The 23,919-nt window shown below is 37.9% G+C and overlaps 1 protein-coding gene across 4 annotated transcripts in view; it reads left to right on the forward strand.

Annotated features, from left to right (window-relative positions):
* CNOT2 (CCR4-NOT transcription complex subunit 2) overlaps nt 1–23,919 on the forward strand; it is a 91,471-nt gene that overhangs the window by 22,220 nt on the left and 45,332 nt on the right. Inside the window, exons 2-3 of one of the 4 annotated variants that reach the window (XM_062613724.1) lie at nt 11,378–11,450; nt 16,862–16,941. The exons of 2 other annotated variants lie outside the window; for them this stretch is intronic. The gene's annotated coding sequence lies outside the window, so the exon portion shown is untranslated. The remainder of the gene's footprint in view (nt 1–11,377; nt 11,451–16,861; nt 16,942–23,919) is intronic. One more of the 4 variants, XM_062613723.1, reaches the window with a different exon arrangement.

Consider the following 23,919-nt stretch of genomic DNA (forward strand, 5'->3'; position numbering starts at 1 on the left):
TAGATGAAAGGTGAAGGCATGACCTCATATCTCTTAAGTAGGACTTAATATTATAAAGATAAGTAGCTGTTTATCATGAATTGCACATTTATTTTGCTCTGTTAATGTTGCTTCATTACTGTAAAATTACTAGCAACCTAAAAATAAGGGCATTTTAGGATTATCTAATATCCACTTAAATAGCAGTGGGTAAAATGCTTGAAACATTAATAGGGTATTGTAATGTGGTGTCAGGATAAGTGGAACGGTTGGAGAAGAAAGGTACACCTTGCCTGGGCTTTGTTTTTTGAGTAAAGTAAACAAAATAGCTCTGCATCAGTGCTTGACTGTGCTAGGCTAGCACAGGTGCATATTTGTAGCTCCATGTAGGCACAGGATGCTTAAATTAAGGAGAAGGAAACTTCGAGAATTCATAATCCATTAGATGAAGTAGGACAAAATCCAGTTTCAGTGTCACAACTGATTCAGCTGCAGTGATGTGTGCTAACCAATTTCAAACAAGACATCAGGAATAGTGCAGGTGTGCTCAGATGAGTGCTGTTGATTCGTGTTGAACTACCTGCATCCAGAGGCTGAGGTGTCATTGTTAGGGTTGTCTCAGCTCCATTTCCACAAATGCTGCCTAATGCTTCTTGTACTCTAAAGCTGGGGCTCTGGTTCTGCATTCAACAGTTTGGGAACATATGTTAACAACTAAATATTTCTCAAACTTCTTATTGAATCCAGTACTCCTGTAAGTATATTAACAAAAGAAAACACCCAAAACCAGCCAAAAAAAAAACCCCAAACCACCCACTTTTGCAGGTTTCTGACACGTGGGGATTCTTTTACCTTTGAGTCATGAGCCATGTGTGTGTTCATCAGAGATCCTTGTGTGCCACACAGCTACTCGAACTAGAGGCCTCTTCTGCTTTGTAAGTGGTATTTAGCTGGAGTAGTATTGGTGCCCTTGCCTGTTTGCTGGCAACACTTTGCTATTTTTGTTTTTCTCTGAGCTACGCAGTTTTTCACTTGGAATTTCTGGCCTTTAAATCTGCTTACCCTACCTGTCATCGGTATCTGTGATAGTGGCTTTATAGTCTCTTCAAGCTGTGTGTGGGGTAGGGCAAAAAGATGGTGGCTAGGTGCAAAAGCTTCTGTTTACTTCGTTCTTAAAAGCAGATCAAATGAATGCCTATTAAGTTAACCTGTCTGGGTATATACTCCAGTCTGTGGGTTTGTGTGATAAGTTAGTGGATCTCCATCTTCCTCACATCATCTGAAAGTAATACAACTTTACAATACAGGTCTTCTCCCATCTTTGTCTTTCAGAGGGAGCATCATCCCCAGGTGCTAGTGGGACGAGGGCTTTACTTCTAGGATTTAACTGCAGGCACTGCAATGTCTTGTGTACTAGAGACAGAAGAGGGGAAGCATCCCACGGTTTCATGGATGTCTTGCAGTAACTGGGCTGTTCTTAACTGCTGGTGAGGCCAAAGCACAGCTGTGCTTTGCTGCAGACTTCAGCTTCCTTGGCTGTTGAAAAAGAAAGGTTTGAAGTTCCAGGCTTCTAGGAGGGTATTTTCAGTATTGCGCTCCTGTCTGGTTGTCTTGACACAATCAAGAGAGGTTTTAAAGAATTTAGGGATAGGTGTTCTAAGAAAGCCCAGGATTGGCAACAATATACCTGTGTTTTGACAGTACGCTTGTATCTCTTGTAGAGGATCTGACTTTTAATAAACCTGTGCTGTTTGGTCTGGAAACAGGTGATCTTTCATTTTGTCAGGGTTTCTAGCTGACAGTCAGTTGAGCATGTTTCCTTTTGCCTATTTATTTATTTATCCCCCCCCCCCCCCCCCCGGAAGGTGGCTTTTGCACAGCTTGGAGACCTTAGTTTCAGCTTCTCCTTACTGTTTAGACTTGCAGAAAAATACTATCAAAGTCGGAGGCTTCATGGCTGGCTGTGCTGGGAACCCTACAGCATGTTCATGTTGTCTGCTTTGTCTCCCCACCTGCAGTTTTCTTCCTATAAAATAAAAAAAACACAAAACAAACCCATCAAACCATAAGAAACTCTGTCTCCTGTACTTGGTACTCTAACAAGAAGTCTTGCCAGTCACACTACTACTGTCCGACAGCTCATCGCTACCTTTCCCTTTCTAGAATCAGTGTGGACTTTCACAGTATAGTAGAGAAAGTTCCATTGTGCTGCAGCACAAAAGGATTTTACAGCCTGTTTTTCAAATATAAAAAAGGAGGTGAAAGATGGAGTAATTTTAGACTTAAGCTTTGATCTTCTCCCCTCCCTCTTGGCCAGTTAGGAAAGAAAATCAGTGTATCTTGTGATTTCAAGATACTGGAATGGAAATACAGAAGTGAGCATCAGAGGAATTATCTATTTTTTAGTGATGCAGATATACTAATAGTAAAATATCTGATTGATTGGCTTCTTTACCTACTATGGTGATGTCTCCTTTATCTTCATAATAATGAAATAGGGGTCTCAAGAGATTCAAGAAATTATATGGTTACCTTGAAGCATTTTTTTTTTTGTTTGTTTTTCTCAGTGGAAGACTAAACTCCAAGCCCAGCACCCAGAAATTTTGTTTACATCCTATCAGTTGGATGCAGCTGACTGGGGTGATTCTGGACGCAGTATCTGCAAAGGCTTTTCTGCCTTGGCAGATTCAGAACCATTCTGTCTTGGTCTGTCCTACCACAGTAGAGTAAAATCCTTAAGTTTGTCCTCATATTGGGTTACTTCTCCCGATTTAAAGTTTATTTTGAATTGGTTTTATTTAATCTGAAGTGGGATGCACAGGGCTTGCAGTTTAGAGTTGCTTATGCCAGCAAAGCAGAAGTGCAGTATCAGCCTTCTAGAGCTCTTCAGTGAAGTGGAGTAGATGACAAGTCACTGTCTTCGGGTGACAGTGTATATTGCTACAGTATAGCGATATTGAAAAAGATACTATGAAGTCATGTAATATTTACAAGGACCACATCAGGAGTTGTGTTTGCCTTTGGTTTGTTTTCTGAAAGATGCAAGTACCTTAGCAAAAGTAGAGTTGCTTAATAGCTTTGAGTCTGAATGGGAGGTTTGGACCAGTGTGTTGGAGGTGGGCATCTACAGATGGATCTCTGCTGGTTCTGTTATGAATTAAGCAAATAATCAATTCTGTTAATTTTAGTGCTGCAGTGATATATGTTCGGATTTCCACACTTTAGGATGCAGGAAGGTCAAATTTGACCCTTAGCACAGCAGGGGAAAAATTTGACTTGGACCAATGAAAAAGTTGGTCACCCTTTGAAGTATTATCCATGCTCCTGTTTGAACCTGCTTCTGCATCATGTTGGGAAACTGAAGGTGCTTTTCAGTTTCCTTTTTCCAGCAGTAATGTCTTCCAGTTTTTACTTATTTAGTGTTTTTTGAATTAAAACTTGGGATTAAAATAATGATCACCTGGAATAGATATTTTGAAATGACCTTTATTGGGTAGGAGAATCACTGAAAAACAGCTCTATGTTTTGGATAGCTGTAATTTCCAGGTAATGGAACAAATCTGTGAGACCATAAAAGCATGTAGTGTCAACAGGAAATTGTGTAATTTCATTGACATTGTAAACACTTACCTATACCAGCCCAAGCCAGATAGTTACTTCCCCCCCCACCCCCCACCCCACCAATTCCTTGTTGACCCATTTGAAGTTCCTTTTTCTTCATGTTTATTCTCATTTGGGGTTAATTCAGCGCTGGAAATGGCTCACTACTAATGATGACAGTTTAGCCGCTTTTCACACTTTTCCTGAATACCAAACTAAGGTTGTTTTCTTGCTAGTATGTTGTTCAAAGAGACTACTGGTCTTCATTCTTACCACTGGTCACGGTAGGGAGCCTGTGTGACATCTGTGCAACATGTACTGAGTCAGTGTCATTGGAATGCTGCAATTTTATGCGTTCTTGTGGTGACACTTACTTGCCTTTTTTATCTGTTTAGAAGGTTTTGACAATGTGATATCTAACTGAATGAATGCTTCATTATTTTTAGTCATGTTTATTAAAAGTAAGTAGTGCTTCCATAGGATATTCACTCTTCAGATGAAGTCTTCAGTGTATATACTCATCCCAGATACTGAGGAAGATACCAGTTTGTATACATACAAGAGACGTGGATTTTAAAGTTACATTGTCAGATGTGCAAGATGAGGAGGATTTGAAAGTGAAAGATGAAAAGGAGTTGTCAAATCATACAGACTAATGAAGAAGTTTGAAAGGTGCAAGTTGAAAAATGTTACTGAATGAGAATATTGTTAGGCAGAAACTGAATATTTGCTTAGGTTTTATGACTTTGAATACCCTTGCATTACTCTTTTGTGAGTTTTTCAGGGTGAGGGGGATAAAAGAAAGCTTACATTATAGGAGTCTTATATTTGGTTTTGTTGATGTTATTTTTTTTTTAATAAGTGCTGCCAGTTCTTAAAGCTTTTGAATTCTGTAGTCACCAGGGAGACTTTTAGTAGGATAGACATGTGCACATGTATTTGTGTGTATGTGTATATGTATATCTTGATATATGGATTATTAGACCCCTGCCCTTTAACTTTGGTGAAATGAAAATCTTTGTCCTGATAGGATTGTTAGGTCATTTGCATGATGCAAGTGAACAAGAATGTGGTTGTGATGTGCCAAGTAGAGAAGTTTTGTTTTGTTTTTCTTTTTTGTCAAGTAAACTGGACAGAAAAGTATGCAAGAAATGTGAATACGTTAGAATGATCTCTGCATTAATATGTTAAAGTAATTAGTTAAATTTGCCTGCATTATTTTTCTTCATAATGATCAGATGGTCACTTTTTCTGAATGGAAACTTTTTACTGTATTTTGAGCTTTTATATGAAAAGAAAAGTAATATTTTTGTTCTCAATTCCTGAAGTGGTTAGAGGGGAAACTGGTGCTAGAACATGCTTCAAGTATTTCCTTTTCCCTGCTTCATTTTACCTGGATAGGAGGAAGATTTAGAAGCCTTACTCGGATATTTCTGTGTGTCTGTACTTATGAAGTGTGACAGTTGGGTCACATAGGTAAACTTGTCCACAAAATAGCGGTGTTCTGCTTTGATAGTTGTCTGCCACTCAAGTTTATAGAAGTAGTGTCTGCGGTAAAAGATAATTCAAGATTATGGGTCCTTTGTGTTTAATGTTTGTTTTCTGTTAACTACCTTTTATGTAGTTGTTTTGTGCTCCTGCCAAAGTTCTGCATGTTTGAGCAGTTTGTAAATAATTTTGGATTGTTTTAAGTGCAGCTCACTGTGGCCTGTTCTACTTCAGGCTTCAAGTGCTGAGGCCTGAGATGCTAATGGCAATTTAGAGCTGTGTTAGATGAATGCAAGGTGCAGTGGAAATAGAGTATATTAAAGCATAAGTAAATGAGTTGCAGATAATTACACTATATGGTAAACTTTGTTTTAATTTATTGTGCATGGTTAATTGTCATTCATTTTAGATGGTTGTATTTCTCTGTGACAAAAAAAAAAGGGTATACTTTTAGCGTGAGCCGTTAGAATTCTGATGTGACAAATTTAGGATTATTGGCTTTGTTCCAATTGGTGAGATCAGAGGAAATGTAAAGTATAATCAGCTAGATGCAGTGAGTAGGTTTGCCTTGCTTATATTTAATTACTAACAAGTTTGAAATTTGGTTCACCTACTTCTTCAGGCTCCCTTTATAGTCAGTGGATAGAGGTCACTCCAGGAGCGATTCCTCCCCTGCTACTTCTCTTGACTGACTATAAAGCAAGCCTACGTGTTGCTTTTGAAAGCAGGATTCTTCATGCAGCTGTTTCTGATTTGTGCTGCAGATTTGCTTGGTTTGGTGGAACATATAAAAAGGCCTCATTACCTGGAGAAACCTTTTTATTTATGCGTTACTGTGGACAGGGGGAGGGAGTTATATATAAAACAAATAAAAAGTAAATTTCTCAACAGTTTGCTCCCAAAGATGACTTAAGGTGGTTGGGATTGGGATCATTGATCAGCTGAAGGTTTCACAAGTAATGTAAAGTCAAAGCAGTTATAAGAATGTTTGAATTTGAAGGGAGATGCTGAAATAAATCTGATTTTTCAACTGTAGCAACAGCATCTCCAAGTTGGGAATAATGAAATTGCCAATCAGTCAAGACTAATGAGTATAAGACTAATGAATATGAGACTACAGAGAAAGTATCTTTCAAAGTAATTTTTCTACAGGGAAAAATGCAGGCAACCTTCTCCAGTATTCAGAATGCAAATATTAAACTAATTTGTCATGAATAGAAGCAGACTGTATTATCTGAGCTTAGCATAGAGGAAATGTTATACAAAATGACGTGCATATTTTAATTTGTTTTAATATAAGCAGTTTTGTCATTTTTACTGGGAGTTGTAAATTATAGAATAAAATCTTTCTAATAATGACATTCTTTCAGTTGTCCTTACTCTGTATGTGACCTAAGGTCTTAACATCAGAGGCCTCTTTGTTTTAGCTTTGCATTAATCTGTGTTTGAAGTTTGGAATCCTTGAAGGTAGTATTTACCATTTTTCCTGGCCCTTAAACATGTTTGTTTTTTTTTTTCCCCACTAGGATTGGTTTGTATGGAGGTAGTTGTCCAAGCTGTGTTTTCTGCAATTTGAAGTGAGACAGGATCTATATGGATACTGACTAGTATTTCTGAAGATCAAAGGCAGAGTTACCTGTTATTTATATTTCTGTGACCTTTACTCGGCATCTAACATTCTTTTAAAATAAGGTAGCTCTTAGGGTGTGTTGCCTTTGTGTTTGGTTTTGGTTTGGTTTTGGTTTTTTTAGTTAAACTTTTTAAGTACCTAGCAGTGTTATTTCTGAGTTTGTTAGAATGGAGGGTCAGTTATTTGGTTGAGGATTTGGAAAACCTAAACCTGTGCTATAGGTTGAATTTGACTTGGGTATTACTATTTAAGCGTAATCGAAAAGAGATTTAGTATAAAACTGAACTGCTAAAGCAATCCGGCATCCTCCCGTGGTGGAGCAGAAGATCAGAGTAGATACTGTGTATTTTAAGAAGAGTGTTTGCACATACTGATATGGTCTACATAAATAAGCTAAGGAGGTATGTCCTAGACTGAAGATACCACAAGTTGTCTGGAAAACTGTAATGTGAGTATGTCACTGTGAAAGTGTAGATTTCATAAGCATTTTCTTGAGCCTGGTACTTGTTGATATTTTCCTGTATTGTTGGATGATAAAATCCGAAGCAAATGTACCCATTTTTGCATAAAATGGCAAATACAGAAATGACAAACAGTACAAATTTATAGTGAGGAGTAGTGATTAATTAGCAGGGAATGATGTAGTGCTTGTAGTGGGTAATTAGCCATTCACACTGGCAGTATGTTGTTGAGGGAGAGATGGAAGCAGACCAGGATTTGTATGCAAGAGTTCCTGTGTCCAAATTGTAGTGAAATGCTGTTGCTGTGTTCAAAGATGTTAGGACCTCACATGGCGTACTGTACTTACAGAAGTATATTAACTATTAAAAGGACTAAAAAGGAACATGGGTCTAGTAAAGATGAACTGGAAGAACAGAGAGGAACTGGAGCAGCTCTCTGCTGGGAACAAGTACAGTACTGTGCCTCAGTGCAAAAGGAGAGGGAGAAGAAAAGCTGTTCTTTGTCCTCTGAGAAGGAGTAAGATCATCATGTTTGTGTAAAAGTGTTTTTAGGAGGTCAAGGGAATTTGGTAAGTATGGTCAGCTGTGAGATAGGTTCCTCAGTGCGGTTGTACATGTAAGGTCTGTCGTGGGTCAACGAGCCGATAATGGTGTTGGACTCTGCTTTCTGCTTAGGTGAAAAAGCAGGAGCCAGGAGCTACCATGCAGGACATGGTAGCAGATGCTAGCCTCTCTTGAGTATGAGGTACCGCTTTGCTAGGGAGAGGAGGGCCATCAGGGGACTGGAGCACCTCCCGTATGAAGACAGGCTGAGCAAGTTGGGGCTGTTCAGCCTGGAGAAGGCTACGTGGAGACCTCATAGCAGCCTTCCAGTATCTGAAGGGGGGCTATAAGGATGCTGAGGAGGGACTCTTCATTAGGGACTGTAGTGATAGGACAAGGGGTAACGGGTTAAAACTTAAACAGGGGAAGTTTAGATTGGATATAAGAAGGAAATTCTTTACTGTGAGGGTGGTGAGGCACTCGAATGGGTTGCCCAAGAAGGTTGTGAATGCTCCATCCCTGGCAGTGTTCAAGGCCAGGTTGGACAGAGCCTTGGGTGACATGGTTTATTGCGAGGTGTCCCTGCCCATGGCAGGGGGGTTGGAACTGGATGATCTTAAGGTCCTTTCCAACCCTAACTATTCTATGATTCTGATTTCCTATTTCCTGCAAAATTTTTAATCAACAAATTAACATCTAATTTGGAAAAGAAGAATACAGCTTGATGTGCAGCCTTTGGGCCAAAGAATTCTCATTTCCCATAAAATGTGTGAAGAAAAGCCCTGTAATGAGGTGGAATTACAGTGATTTTAATCAGCGCAGAGATTGTGTGTATATATGAAATAGGGTAATGTTTATATTAGCGTGTTGTCTTCTTGATTTAACATTATATACATATGTAATAAAATGATGAAGACTGGCATTTTCTCATTCAAACTGCATTTATTTCCAGTTTGCTTTCAAATTGGAAATAGATAACTTTCTCAAGTCGTATTTTGGTATTCACATAAGGTCCCACTTGCTTTATCCCTGTCCCAGGGATGACAAGGCTGGAGTGTTGTGGAATCTCATAAGTGCTGTTTTAATTGGTGTGATAATGATCGCAGTTTAATGGCATGAGATGTCTTTCTTCTATTGGAACTGAACTTCTTGCTTTGGTGTAGTTGGTTGATGCTGTAAAAAGACCAGGGGGAGGAGCTGACATCCAGCTACTTCTGTGGTACTGCCTAGAAAGGCTTTGCAACCCAAGTCCTTTCCCTTCTTAAAAGGGAAAGGGGCAATCTAGTTTTGTGTTGAAATGTTGATACTTACTTAGTGGTTATATCCTAAAACCAGTTGCTTATGCTGTGACTAGCTTTACAATATCCAGGAAAAGAATGTAACTGTTTCTCTCTAATTTCTGTTATGATTTTACTATATTTGCATGTCAAATATGGTGCTTGCTCCCACCAATAGGTTTAGAAGACTGGATGAAAGAGTTGTTCCTCGTGTAGCAAGTCTGAATTTAATGAAATAAAAGCTTAATGAAGTCTGAAGATTACACTGTTAGAAGAAATACTTCATATTGTCAAGTGTATAGATGCTAGAACTGAAATCGTAACACTTTAAAGACAAGTAAAGAAGGCAGCATTACTGAGTGTGAAGTAGTGCAGTCTGAGTTTAGAATCTACCTGGGACTTTTGGAAACTCTGAACTCGTATGTCTTCTCCTATTTGAACTCTCTAAGGATTCAGTCCTTTGTCAGGCAGAAAGGATCAGTCTGCCTGTAAGACTTCAGTGACATAATTTGTACTTTTACAACAAATGTAGTCCTTATAGCAATCCCTTCCTCAGAAAAGAAACCTCGTGGGTTTTCCACAGTGTTTGGTACTACTTCCATTCTGTCAGGTGAAGAACCAGCTGTCAGACGCATCCTTGCACCCAGTGCTGCTAAGTCCCACTCCCACTGGGCAGTGCTACTGCTCTTTATAGTGCTGGCAAAGAGAGCGTCTTTGGATCATCCGGTATAGGCACTTGGCTTGAGAGGCCAGGTCTCTTCACAGAACCATGGGTATCTGAAACTTTCTGCTGACTTTATTGGTGGTTTATATTGACTTTACAACACTTTGTAAGTGGAAGGAGGAAGACAGCAGCTTGCCTGCTGTCCTACAGTTTATTTGCAGGATGTGATGAATCTGGGTGTGTGCTAAGGTGGTGTAGCAGTGGCAGAGACAACAATCTCCTGCTTTGCTTCCTCCCATTGGCAAACTGTGGATTTGGTTGCATAGTGCAGCCCTGGCGCTGGGGACCACGCTTGAATTGCTCCAGGACCACAGTGCTAACTGCTGTGGGCCTGGGCAACTTGGTTGCTTTCTTCAGGCACTTAAGGGCATGGTTAGTGGTAGCCATTTTGAATAGGTTCCCTAGTCAGTCAGTGCTTCGGTGATATTTTCAATGGAGTGTTGTGGTTTAATTGTTTAAAGCTGAATAAAAAGTTTTTCAGAATAAGTGTATACAAATTCTTTAGCAAATCTATTCTGAAATTTTGCTGCTCTTCTGAAGTAAAGAACCTTAGGAAAGTATTGTGAGAAAGGACGGTGCGAAACACAACCGTTTGTGCTGTGCCTGTTCTGGGCGTACTCTCAACAGCGTGAATGTGTGCTTTGGCTTTCTGGTCAAAAAAAATTGCAACTTCATCGTTACTTCCAACAACTCATTCCTTCACTAGCTTAGGGTCCTAGCATACTGCTCTGTGTTAAAACTCTGGTGATGTGGTTTTTCACCAGTGTTATTGTTCATTTCCTGTACCAGCTACAGCCAGAACATACTGATTCTGGAGGTCCTGAAGGGTCAGAAATTTGCTTTTGCATTTGTTTTTTGGTGTTATTTTGTTTAGTTTTCCCATTAGTTTTTCCAGTGAACCAAGATTTCTGTCAGGAATGCTTCCTTCTTTCTCCTTTGGTTTTGGAATCTTGGATTCTGTGCTTCCGGCTTCTCGTTTTGTTTTTCCAGTCATCTCTGAAAAGTCTTGGGGCATGAATTTGGGCTTGTTCCCCTGTTGTCCCAAGGGTGGTTTGGAAGCATTTCTGTCTGTCTTGTAAGAGGACAAAGTTCCCTTTAAACTGTACGATAGAAAGAGTTGGATGGTATTCAAGTTTTATTGGGTTTAGCAGAGAGTAAATTACCTACAGTTGAAAGTAATTTGGGGGGCATTTGTGATTTCTATGTGGCTTTCTTATGAGACTAATTCTATATTATTTTTAGCATAACTTGTCTTTAAAGGATCAAGGCATCTGTGCCTTTCTGTTTGGACAGAGGAGCTGTAGATACATTAGATCTGTGTAGCCTTTTAGTTCAAGTTGTGAACACCTTTTACTGGGGGAAAGAGGTTACTGCTGATGCGTCTTTTTCCTAAGTCTCCAAAATAGTATTAATTTTGTTTTTGAAATTTTGACAGTTAATGACTCCTGCTTTAGTTTGTGTGTGATTATTGCTTTTACTTTTTACTATTGCATTTACTTTTGCTCTAAAACTACTGAGAAGCTTTATATTTTAAGTTTATTCTTACATTATTTTCAGTGCACAAGGTTTTGAAATGCATTTTTTCCCTCTTTATGGAAGAGTAAGAATTGCAAGAAGCTTGAAAGATAATAATATATTTTTACTAATAATGTTTTATTAATTACTTCATTTACAGGAAGTGGTCATCGGTCAAAATTTGCTTACCTCAGCAGAGACAAAAAATTAATGGGCAAAAGTACAGTGTGTAGGTAGGTAGCTATTTTCGGTGCACTTAAGGTTCTTCGAGGAGAGCCTTATTTTAGGGGAGTGGGGATAGCTATTGAAATGTAAGATTTTGCTCTTTAATGTATTCAGGCAATAGATTCGATGGTCAGTGTTGCAGGAACTGTATTTGAAGTATATTAATGTGCTCCTTTCTTTCACGAGATTTTTATTAAAAAGTGCCTCAGAATGATGCATATGTGCATTTGTGTGGTACAGAAAAATTGAACAAGTATATTTATTTTAAAATGTACTTTAAAAAATTTAACATTTTTTTTGTCTGTAAGATTTGTAAATGAAGTGTTCTTGATAGTTCTCCTAGATTTGAACATGACTTCCCTAATGTAAGTTAGAAAGGGATGGGGCATGAGCATTTTTATTTTGTTGACTGTTGGTGTTTTACTACATTCAGTGCCTTGAAGTGTAGTGCAATAATTGTTATGCCTCAGTATATTTTTTTCTTTTATAGTATTCTGTAATCATAATGAAAGTTAGTCAAGGTTCCAGGATTCTAACTTTGCAGCAGTAGTACCATACAGTGAGTGGGTGTGTTCTGCATTTTGGCATGTGAATACCAATCACATTTTATTTATTCCCTTAAAAAATAAAATTAATTCTTTTTTATTTTAGCATAGTCTGTTCTGCAAATAAATCTTGGAGATTTTTTTAATCCCTAATGTTTCTTCAGCTCAAATGGCATAAGACTAAAGAAATTCCCCAAAACCACTTGGTTTTGTTCATACAAAAAAGTATGTTATTAATAATTATATAGGATAATTCAGGAGAGCATTGCATTTAATTCAGTAAAATTACCTTTGAAGTGGAAATTTCAATTTCAGGACCATTTTGATTTATCTTTAAATCACTAGTGTAAAAACTTGGTGGCTTTGGTTTTTATTGCAAGTCCCAAACTGTGGTGCTGTGTAATGTAGCCAGTCTTTATGGCCTAAAAGGAGAATAGGAAGGAGGTGACATTTCTAAATGGGGTATTAATGCCATTTGGAAGCAAAATTTGTTAAATTCCTGTGAGTTAGGAAGGAATTCCAACAGACTGCAGGCATGGGGGGTAATCAAACCTACAGGTTATTGGAAAAGAAAAGAGTGAATGTGATAAGGAGACATGAAGTTAAAAACATACAAGTTAACTTCGGGGTTTTGCCAAATAGCATGTTAAAGTAGCATGGACATGTTCCCAGGAACATGACATGACATGCTTAAGAGTCATTAAAATAAGATGAGCAGAAGAGTCAGTAAACCTCAAGAACAGCTTGCTTTTGTGATTACTGTTTTACATTTTGGCAATATGTGTTTGAATTTAATGATACACTGTGGAAAGTCCCAGAAGTAATCTTGAACAATTTTTCCTTTCATTCGTTATGTAGTTTGTTATGCTCAGTTAGGCTTCAGTTTGAGGATTCAAATGTGAATTTGAACTTTGCTCCTATGTGCTTCTAGCTCTAGTTCCAGAATCCCAAACTAGTTGGGAAAAAGTTATGCTTGGCACAGGTTAGTTTCTTGTTCCTCGGAATAATTTATCAGTGTGTTGCTTTTGCTTCCAAATCAGTCTTCAGACTGTTTGGCTTTCCTAGAGCAAGGCTGGGTAAGTAGTTTACCATTAGAGAGCATACATTTCACAAAGTTTCTGAGATTGGTTTTTGTGGCAAAGCATGTTTCCCATGTAGTGCTTGAAGGAGGCTAAGGTCTGAGCAGCCTGTACTGTGAAATTACAATTCCCTACAAAGGTGAAGGCTCAGTTTTGAGAGCCAGCATTTAAAGTGCAGCAATGGAGTATGGAGACTGGTTCACTGGAAGTTTGAGAAGTTGCAGTTCAGATATCCTTCGTATCAGAAAGGCAAAAGTTGTCCTTATGCAATTGCTGTAATAAGGAAGGCAGGTGGCTGTTCTTTTTTGAATTCGTTTATTCTGAACCAGGCAGTAGGTTCACTTCTTAAAGCCAGAAATCCTTGAGATGGATGTGAACATCACAGTGTGAGGAGTAAGGACAGATACAGCTTGAGCACTCCTGGACATGTGATTCAGGAGTGGCAGTGCAGCCTTGCTCATTTTAATTTGGACTAGATCTGATACTTCATGAAGCAGTACCAGACAGACCTGTTTTGAAGTACTGGATTCACAGATGAAAAGTCATTCATTTATTGAGAGTAATCTACAGCTCTGTTCTTTTTGAAATATTAAAATGGGTTTGTCTCGTAAAATAAAGCTGCTTTGGTTGTGCCCTCTATCTCTGTCTCTCTTTTCCAATCTCTAGCACTTTTGATACCGAGAAATTTTACAGAACCCCCTCACAGGCAACTATATCTAATGTATGTTTTGTTTCCCTTAGAAGTAGGTATTTCAGAACAGAACTTGGAAGAGAGGAATGCTTCTATGATAAAGTTTTCAGATGTGGATTTTTGTTTGTATTAAATCCTTGAGGACACATTCGTTGCTTTGTGAACAAGAATGAAGTAGTGTTTCAGAGACCCTGATTGACAGAATGTGTCAGTCCCTATGAGCATATATGACAGGAGGTAACAAACTATAAAACTATACTCTAAAAAGTGTAAGACCGATGGTAAGAGTAGTCTTCAGAAAGAAACTGAAGAATCCTTGTAGAGAACAGCACCCATGCTCTGCTCTTGATGAGAAGAAATCAGGAAGCGTCAATGTAGAGGAAAACATCAGAGAAGGAATGTTGAAAGTCACTAAATTCCCATAGGGACTCCTGTCTTTATCCTTATTAGGCTAAGCCCCAGCTTTTATTCCTTAGAAATTTGTTGGATCACTGTAAATGATGCAGTCGAAATATTTTTTCCTCTGAAATTTATTGGAATTGTGGTAAGAAAGCAAGCTGTTGAACTGGGAAAAAAAATAATAAAAGGAGGAGAGTAGAACTTGCCAAGCATGCACCTTCTACCCAGAGTGTAAAAAGCCTAAAGTTTCACTTCAATCTTTTGTCAATTAATTGGACTGTAAACTTCATAGGACGTCCAGAAACATGAATACACGGAGGATGCAGAGAATACTTTCAAAGTTCACAGAGCTGTAGTATACTGGAAATCTTCACAGAATTACTTAGTGTGTAAATAACCTGAAACGTAAAAACGTTTAAGTCCTTTTTTGAGGACTTACCTTTTAAAAGAAAATTTACAGCTCCTTGGTTTTATCTGCTTAACTGGGGCTATGGGTGCACAAAACATGTACCTAAGAATTTAATCTAGAGGTTAGAAAACTTATCATTATTTTAAAATGAAAAAAGAGCTCTTCAAATCATGCATATTTTCTCTGTATGTGTTTCTTGGCTTGCTGCAGATTATTTTCCTTTAGTGCTGTTTTGTCATAGAACTGTTATTGTAGTACCTGAATAATAAATTAACAGGCATTGGTTAATAGTTTGGTTTTTTTTCAACTGAAATTTTAAGACTGGGGGTTAACACTTGATGTGACATGAGAAGCATGAAGGTTAAGATCTTTTAGGATGCTTGTTTTTTTGAGATTTTGTTGTTCTTTCCCAATGAAAATGCATTTGAGCAGATAAAGGAAAACAGCACATGCAGGTTGCGCCCTGTGGAGTGAAAGTGGGGTCGTTTATGTGATTACCACCCTCAACTGTGTTCTTAGTCCTGTCCTGGAGGTGGTTGTACCTGCCGTAGGAATGGTTGGACAGGGTATGTAGTTTATATGGAAATGTGTGTAGGATTTCCTATCAGGAGTAAACTGGTGGTTCCTACCTGTGTTATGCAGCTTGTCAGCAGCCCCTGGGGAGTGGGCGTGTTGGAAAAATTTAGGACGACAGCTGTATTTGGCCACCCTTGTTCAGTCCACCACTGCATGTGATCAGTTACATGTTATGCTTCCTTAATAGTGTTGGCCATCATACGATTCATCCCTATGATAAAATGAATTTGAACAACTGGTTTCTTGCCTTTCTTCATTTCTTAATACCTTGATCTTCAGGTACAATTTCTTGGCTGTTAAGATACAGTAAATTGGGGCTGTGGCTGTTGCCTTGTCCTGTCCCTATGGTGTGGTGTAACCATGGCTGTAACCATATAGCAGAGCTGGAGCAAGCGACCAGCTGGCTTAAAGTTTTAACACACTGGGCAAGAGCAGGACTTGGTTGCTGTGAAACCTTAAGCCTTGTAAAAATCCTGCTCAGTGATGATTCACACTACAATGAATTTATCTTTCTGTGCAGCCCCTTAATGTGAGAATTGTTCAATGAATGCGTAGAAGGCTTCTCTTTATCACTTCAAAATGAAAAAAAATCCTTGTCTTTTGAAGATAAATTCCATGCAGAACTAGAAGAACATACTTGTCTGTATACCTAGATTTTGGAAGTTGTGAGTTATGCACAGTGCTGCTCTATGGGCTGTTCATGTACACTTCCCTTGGGGAACGTTTTTCTTTGTAGCAATAAGCATTTTGATAAATTCTCTTTTAAAAGAGGGAAGGGTTAACAGAAGTGATAACACATTTATTTAACAGTGCAGTAAAAAAAGCTTATGGCACCACAGAGATTCAGAAACCATTTTTTTTTTTTAAATGTCAGTAAGTGGAGATCAAATACAAAGAATACTTCATTATTTGTAAATACTTTTGCCACTTGTACTGTTAGAGGGCTAATTGTGGTACGCTTCCTGTCATTGAAAGAGAGCTGCTCTATGTGGGTGATGTTTTGTTTAACCTAAGAATAGTTACAAATTTATATAATGTGTAACTGCCTCCAGTTATCCAGTATATAGGTTCATGATGAAGTGTATCACCCTTCATATTCTCACCATCCTCATGCTTAGAGAACGGCATCTCTGTGCCTTCAGAGTATGCATTTGGATTTTGAAAATGTGGTGAAGAAATTAGCATTGCTCTGTCTTCCTGAACAAGATCAATGCTGGAACAATGTGTCTTTTTAAAAGCAAAATTTTTTGAGTCCTGCTTCAAGATTGTGCAGGGTGGGAGAGGGCAGGGAAGGGATTGTATCACTTGAGAAGCAAGAACTTGGCTGACCCTGAAAAGGCTTGAAAGAATTTGGCATCAGATTGTGGTGTAATGATTTAAATCCCTATATTTTTCCCATCTGCAATACTGGTAAAATGGTTTGAGACTAAAATTGATTTGAGTGGTTTGCTATTGCAACTCTAGATAAAAGCGTTGTAATGCTGCTGGTCAGGGTAACTTTTGAATCTTATGAAATCAGCTGTAGGAAAAGAAAAAATAGAAGATGAAGTCTTGAAGTCTTGCATCTTTAAGTACTTCACCAACTACAACACTTTCATTGTGAGCAAGATTACATATATTAGCTAAAGATTGAGCACGTTTTCAGTGAAAATATTCTTTTGTTTTTTTTTTAATGAGAACAGAATAATGGGAAATAATGCCCTGTTGCTTGTTTTACCAGGGTGTTGAGGTGCTAAAAATTGACATCCTGTCTTGGAGCTCTAAATACATGTGACTGTTTTCTGAGAAACTGCGAGGAAGGTATGAGATGGAGAGGACCATCCCATGTCTGGGACTTGGGCCAGGTCTAAGCAACACTTGCAGTCTGAGCTTAGACTGCCAATTTGAGGTAGCTCTATTTTAAAATGTTGTGGTGTAAAGTCTGGCATTTCAAAGAGTAATTGCTTTAAAATGAGAAATGACTGGTTATTTCAGTTTCTGATATTTGAACAAAGTTTGCAGTGTGTATTGAGCCAAAGTTTTACAATATGGGAATCTGACTGAAGCCCACCTGCTTAAATGAGTTCACAGCTAGATTAATCCATTTTTTGACAACCTTAATGGAGAACAGAATGATTGAAGAGGTTTAATTTAGATGTGAGGAAGATTAGTACAGTGGAAAAGCATGGTGGATGCATTTACTGCTTTCCTAATTCTACTTGGTGGTTGTATTTGTGATAGCATAGTAGGGATCTCAGAGTTAGTGATTTATCTTTTCCTGTGTGGAATAATACCTAACTCTAAAAATTCTTTAGTATCAATTAACACTTAAATAATAAAAAATTAATGAAGAATTGCAGTTCAGCAATTTAAAATTTTAAAGAATTCTGGTACTTTTTCATTACCTTTAAAAGAAATTCAGTAACAGGTTGTTTTTTTTTTTTTCTGAATGAAGATTGGCTGTGTCCTTGTTCTTTAGATATAATGTAAAAACATCAAAGTTGTTTTGTCATACTTTATGACTGAATCCGATATAGCTGTAAGCACAACATAGCCTGGCTGCATAGTCAGAAGGTTACAAGAACCAGGCTGCAGAATATTTTGAGAAACATGCTTCCTAAAGTGTCTTAAAGCTTTCATTTAAAAAAAAAAAAAATAACAGGACAGAAGTATTTTAATTTCAACTTTGCATTTGCCTTGAAGAGTCGCAGACTCTCAAGTATGTTTTAGGGAGGACACACTAAAAAGCTATACATGAGTTTAACTTTGTGCTCTTGGGAAATGTTTCTGCTTTTGTGGAATGTACCATTAGTCTGGAGAAGGAGAGTCACTGAGATGCAAGTATACTGCCAGGAAGTTGTGGCAGCTCATAAATATTTCTTTCTCTTCAAGGATTCAATATATTAAACGTACTTAATATTTTGAATTTTCCAGTTGTATTTTAAGGTAAGACAAGATGTCTGATAGGCTGTGTGTGCAGAAGGAATTTTTTTTGGCCAGAATGTTCTCAGCTATGTCTTTATTTAGAATACCTTGGAGGGAGGGATGTGGGGTGAACCAAACCAAAAGGAACCTGGTATTTCTTAAAATTTAACATAAAGTAAGAATAGAGTTGTTACCTCTTTCTTGTGGGTGGTTCAATCAAATGGTCAGCAGCTTACATTAAATACAGTATGTGTGGATGCACTATTAGATAAATCTTTAAAAATCAGTTGTACTGGTTTTAGTTGTCTACTGTCTTGTAACCCCTAAACACAAAAAAACCTTCAAAACGATACTTTTTTGGTTTGAGGTCGGTTTGGTTTTTTTGGCCTGGTAAAAGCCAGAGTAGAAATGTCTCATACTGATTTACTTAATGCCAACAAACTCCATCTGACTAGTGAAAGAAAAAAAAAAACACCAAAAAAAAAAGCCTGCTGCTACTCCATTAATCATGATTTACATCTGACTCTGCAGTACTTAACTGCAGGAAATGCTTGGGAAACCAACACTTATTTAAAATACAATGTTTTAGATTAACCAAACATGAAAATTTTGGCTGTCCAGGAAGGAATAGGTAGGCAGTGCTGCTGTCTTAAAAAAGTTAGTGGAATTGTTTGCTATGGAAAAAAAAAAAAAAAGAAAAAGGAGAAAAAAGATAACTGCAGTATTCCTGGGAAGAGGAGCCTGTTCAAAATCAACATGGAAACATCTCAGCTGGAGCAATGGTTACCCTTCTTTTAGCTGAAGCAGAAATCTGGCCTACTAGCTGGGAGTCTCAGCTGAAAGCAAATAAAAAGTCAGAGGAGTCCTATTCTTCAACTTCTAATCTTTTGCTCTTCTCCCACAAGAGATTTGAGGTGATGAAAATATGTAAATCCTGAGTTCACAAACCAAACTTGAATTACTTCAAAGTTTGTTTCTTTCCTTTTGGTTTATAAGCTTCATCTCCCTATATGGTATACAGCACAAAAGTTCTTAAATAGTAAATTAAATAAAAAAAGAAGGTGTCCAGTGGGCAGATACAGACTATCTCATAGTTGCTGCAACACAGATCATTTAATAAGGCTTAATATTTTACAGAAGTACAGATCTAGAAAGCTGATCAGTGGGCATTTTTGGCTTCAACTAGATTGGGTGTGTTGGAACTGTTAAGAAATACTGCTTTGAAGAGCATGTAAGGTAATGACTGCAAAGCCTGGAGGGACACGCAGAAGATGAAATGCTACCAGATTAGCTTAGATGTGATATAAGGGACCACATGTATCTCTTCAGATAAAGGAAAAAACACTCTCCCAGCAACTGAGCATGCATGTGGTCATCTTACTTGCTCGCTGACAAGCGTATCAATGCCATCCTCCTAATGCTGTTCAAGAATCGCTTCTCAGCTGTGCTATCTGTAACTATCTTCCCTTGCCTGTGAGGCCCAGCTGACCTTCATGTTTCTGACTCATCCATTCTGGTCAGCATGCTTCCATGATTTGCGGTGCCAGTATCCTTGCCTTTGATTTTTTTTTTTTTTTTTTTTAATTTTTTTTTTTTGTCCCCTGGAAGGATAAAGCTTCCCTAAAACCGGTGGGAATGTTGTTTTTTATTTGCTTACCACTTGCTTTCATTGTAAAAGTTTCCCGTTTTGGCAAATACAAGAAATTCAGCAAAAGTTTTGAAGCAGTGGGATGCGGTTTACATGTGAATTACCATTTAAAGCCTTTTTACAAAATGTCAGGTATTGGGTGGTCAGATCAGAAGCTGTTGTTTTAGTGTGCCACTTTTATTTAAGGCTATTTTATTTTAACTGTGTCTTACCGTTTGGGAGGCTTAAGTATATACATTTATTTTTTTCTTTTAAGTATAATGTCACACTGTGCTGGTGTGTGACTGAATATGTAGATGACTTTAAAAGAGGGAACGTAGTGAAGCTTGCAGATCATAGAATCACCAATTAGTTTGGGTTGGAAGGGACCTTCAAAGGTATTCTAGACCAACCCCCCTGCAATGAGCAGGGACATCTTCAACTAGATCAGATTGCTTAGAATGACATCCAGCCTGGCCTTGAATGTCTCCAGTGATGGTGCATCTACCACCTGTCTGGACAACCTATGCTAGTATTTTATCACCCTCATTGTAAAGAATTTTTTCTTCACTTCCAGCCTGAATCTCCCCTCCTTTAGTTTAAAACCATCACCCCTCATCCTGTCGCAACAGGCCCTGCTAAAAAAGTCTCTCATCATTTTACTTATAGGCCCCTTTAGGAACTGAAGGGCCACAATAAGTTCTCACCAGTCTTCTTCAGGCTGAACAACCCCAACTTTCTCAGCCTTTCCTCATAGGAGAGGTGTTTCTATCCCTCTGATCATTTTGATGTCCCTCTGCTGGAGCCTCTCCAACAAGTCCATGTCTTTCCTGTACAGAGGACTCCAGAGCTGGATGCAGTACTCCAGGTGGGGTCTCAACAGAGCAGAGGGGAAGATGAATTTGTGGTGTAACACATGGTTGTCTGTTGTCAAGTACCAGAAAATAGACTGTTAGCAAATGTTTGCAATCAAATACATAACTGTCATCTACATGAGCAAATGGCGTTTTCTTGCTTTCAGTAAGTGGTAGCAGGGAGCTGGCTTGCAGAGCCTTTAAGGACTTTTTCTTGGGAGGAGTATCAGCTGTTAACATACTAGTTACAATGGGCATAGTTCACAGAAATGGTTACCACCTTATTTCTTTGTAAAATAAAGGTTGCATGTTACTCCGTCAAGGATTCTCTTGTTTTCATAACGACTTAGGGGACTCATCAACATAAAAGCTCGTTAATGAAACCCTTATATCATTTCTGTAATCCTGGGAACAATCATCTCTCCTTCACAGGTGGGACCTTAGTGAGACTATTTTGCTGGTTTGGACTAGATTAGGACGTAGTTCATTTTCCAGGTTAAGCTCTGTCAGTCCATGCGTGCATCATCTGAGTTGTCTGTCATTTGTGTTGATTGGCTAGGAGTGGTATCAACATTGAAGGTGGCAAAGTATGTCATGGTGAAGATGTAACACTTGGTAAAGAAGTATTTTAGCATAGCAGGCCTCTTGATTGGGAGGCTGAAGTCTGACCTACTTAATCTTACTTAGTTTAACTTCCTGTTCTAATTGCTATTAAAAATGTGTCCTATGAATATGTGATAACTATTGAATACCAGTGAAGAATGGAAGCCTGTTAAAAAGATATTGTTGGTTGTTTTTCCTCCCTTAAACTTTTCTAAGCCTTTCATAAAAAATCATACTTAATTTCTTTGCATTTTTTTAACATATCTGTCGTATCTGGTGTTTCTATGAATTAAGATGCTAGAATTCCAAATCTGGTTTCCTGCCTGTATGATTATCACTTAACCTGCTCAGTTCTCTTCATAAAAGTGCATTTATGTCTCTTGAGGATCTTTCCTCTGCTGCATGTCTGTACATGTATAATGGAACACATCTAGTAAAACTGTCCTGTTTTGTTGCATTCTAGTAGTGGGGGAGTACAGTAAAGAGTGTTGACAGTACCACTATTCTGACAGCAGGCTGGCATTTCCCTCTTGAAATCCCCTGTTTCCTGTTGCTTATGTAAATTGGAACATTTTTCTTTCAGGCTGAAACTTCTTGTTCCTTGTGTCTGCTTTGCCTCATTGTCTTGGCACCCCTCCTTGAGTTTTCAGTTGAAGTCAATTAAATTATAATAAGTTATATGACTTATTTAATACAGATTTTTTTTTTGTCAGTATTGCCTTTTTTTGCCTCCATGAGAAATGCATAGAATTTGTCACATCATGTTTTTGAGAGAACAATTTGCGTGTGCTTAGTATGATTTTATTTTATGGGTTCATTTCTTCACTTACCTGATCCAGCTTTCAGACTGCACATACATTGTGTGAGTTTGGCTATATGCACAACTTGCTGGAGCAGAATTCTGCTGAATGCAGAAACTGTGTTTTTAACAATTTGGGTATTTCAGTGTTTAAGAAAATGCCAGACTCCTACTTCTTTCTCTGGGGACTGGAGGCAATGATAGGGTTTTGTTATTTCTGAAGAACTCAGTTCAGTAGCTGATATCTTAATCTTTTAAAGCTGGGCTTTACCATTGTATATTCTCTATTAAGGAACTCCCTAGAGTGCATCTGAGTAGATCTAGAATTTCAAACTGAGTAAAGTGCCTTGTTATTTATTTTATAAAGAAAAGCCACGCGACAAAGCAACAAAAAGGCAAGCTCGGGCATGAAGATGGAGATAAAATTCAAATGCATTAAATTGCTGAATTAGAAGATATCTTACTCTAGCTTGTTATGAAAGGGTAATTTCTGAAATACAGCTAAACTCGTTTTGTCTACAGCAAAATACCCAAAAGCATTAATGCAGTCCAGATGGCAAACTTCAATGTTATTCAATTGCAAAATTAATTTTCAGTTAAAACTGCAAGAAGTTTTGAACCAGTGTGTTTCTGAATTACCTGATGGGTCAAAGTTTATCAATCAAAAGAAAGTACAAGTTGTCATTCCAATACCTTCTAATGGCGGTTTGTCTTATGGTTGAGCTGCAAAATACTGGTTGAGAGAAACTCACAGAGTAAACTTTTGAGGATCCGGGAGAAGTGCCACTGTAGGAAAAGGTTTGTTATGAGAATATGTGAAGCAAATTTCATTATCTTTCCAGAATGGAGCTTTGAGTTTGGGGTTGGTTGGTTTGTTTTTCTTCTCATTTGTTTACAAACATGACAGCTGAATTTTTCTTTCCCAAGACTGACCCATTTCTGTATTAACTTTGTTAACTGTATTTTCATGTTAAATACTAGCTTTCACAGGCACATTTACTGAAATAGTGACTATAAATCCAAGTTTGCCTGTTATTTAGTGTGCTGTTTTGGTTGGTTGTTGGGTTTTGTTTTTCCATGATGGCACAGGTACTTCCCAAGATTGTTTGGTTTCCAAGCTTCATTTTGGTTAACTTTGGCTTCTGAGCATAACTGATTTCTACTTTAATGGTGTTCCCAAAAGATAATCAATAAATAAATATACAGATAGTGTATACTTAGCTGGTAATTGTCTTGATGGATCATCAGCTGAAACATACTTTAAAAGTTACTTTTCGTTTACAAATTGATCTGTTTTCTTTAAAAGAAGAAAAAGTTGTGGCTGAGGGGTGTCTGAAGTAGGTAACAGGAGTACAACAGTACATCATTAATTTTCAAGATTCTTCCTGTTGTTCACTACATGCATACTTAAAATGTTGAATTTAAGAGTATGAGTCAACATATTGCCCCCTAATGTTACTGGCATGATTGTCACTTTCTAAAATGCTGTCATCTTAGTGAAACCTTAGAGTTGAAAGGCATTGCATAGCAAGATGTATAGCATTTTAGAGTAGTAAGTTAGAAATGCTGTGTGAAATTAAATCTAGAACTACTCTTAGTCTTGAATGTACTGTAAATACTACAAAAACCTGGAACCATGAATAAGAAAGTTGGTAAATATAATCACATTTTGGATAGGCTGTTGAAGGTGATATACTGGTTTTTGTTTTGTTTTGTTTTTTTCCCTATCTTCTTATTAAGTAAATAATAATATCAGACAAGTGGTAGTTGTTCCTCATCAACAAAATTCTTAAACCATGTCTCTGACAGATAATCGAGCTTCAGGCTTTACAGATGTTTGTGGGTAAGCATATGTGTGCAGTTAGTCAGGACTTGTGACTTAATTGCTACATCTACAAAGGACACACTCCTGATTCTCCTCAGGTCAGATCACTAAGTAAGGTGGAATGCATCTGGCCCCTTCTTGGTTTCTCCCCATGGCTGCTCTAGGT

This window comes from Pezoporus occidentalis, unplaced genomic scaffold, assembly GCF_034315485.1.
Source record: "Pezoporus occidentalis ecotype Australia unplaced genomic scaffold, CSIRO_AGI_Poc_V1 ctg17, whole genome shotgun sequence".
Classification (NCBI taxonomy): domain Eukaryota; kingdom Metazoa; phylum Chordata; class Aves; order Psittaciformes; family Psittacidae; genus Pezoporus; species Pezoporus occidentalis.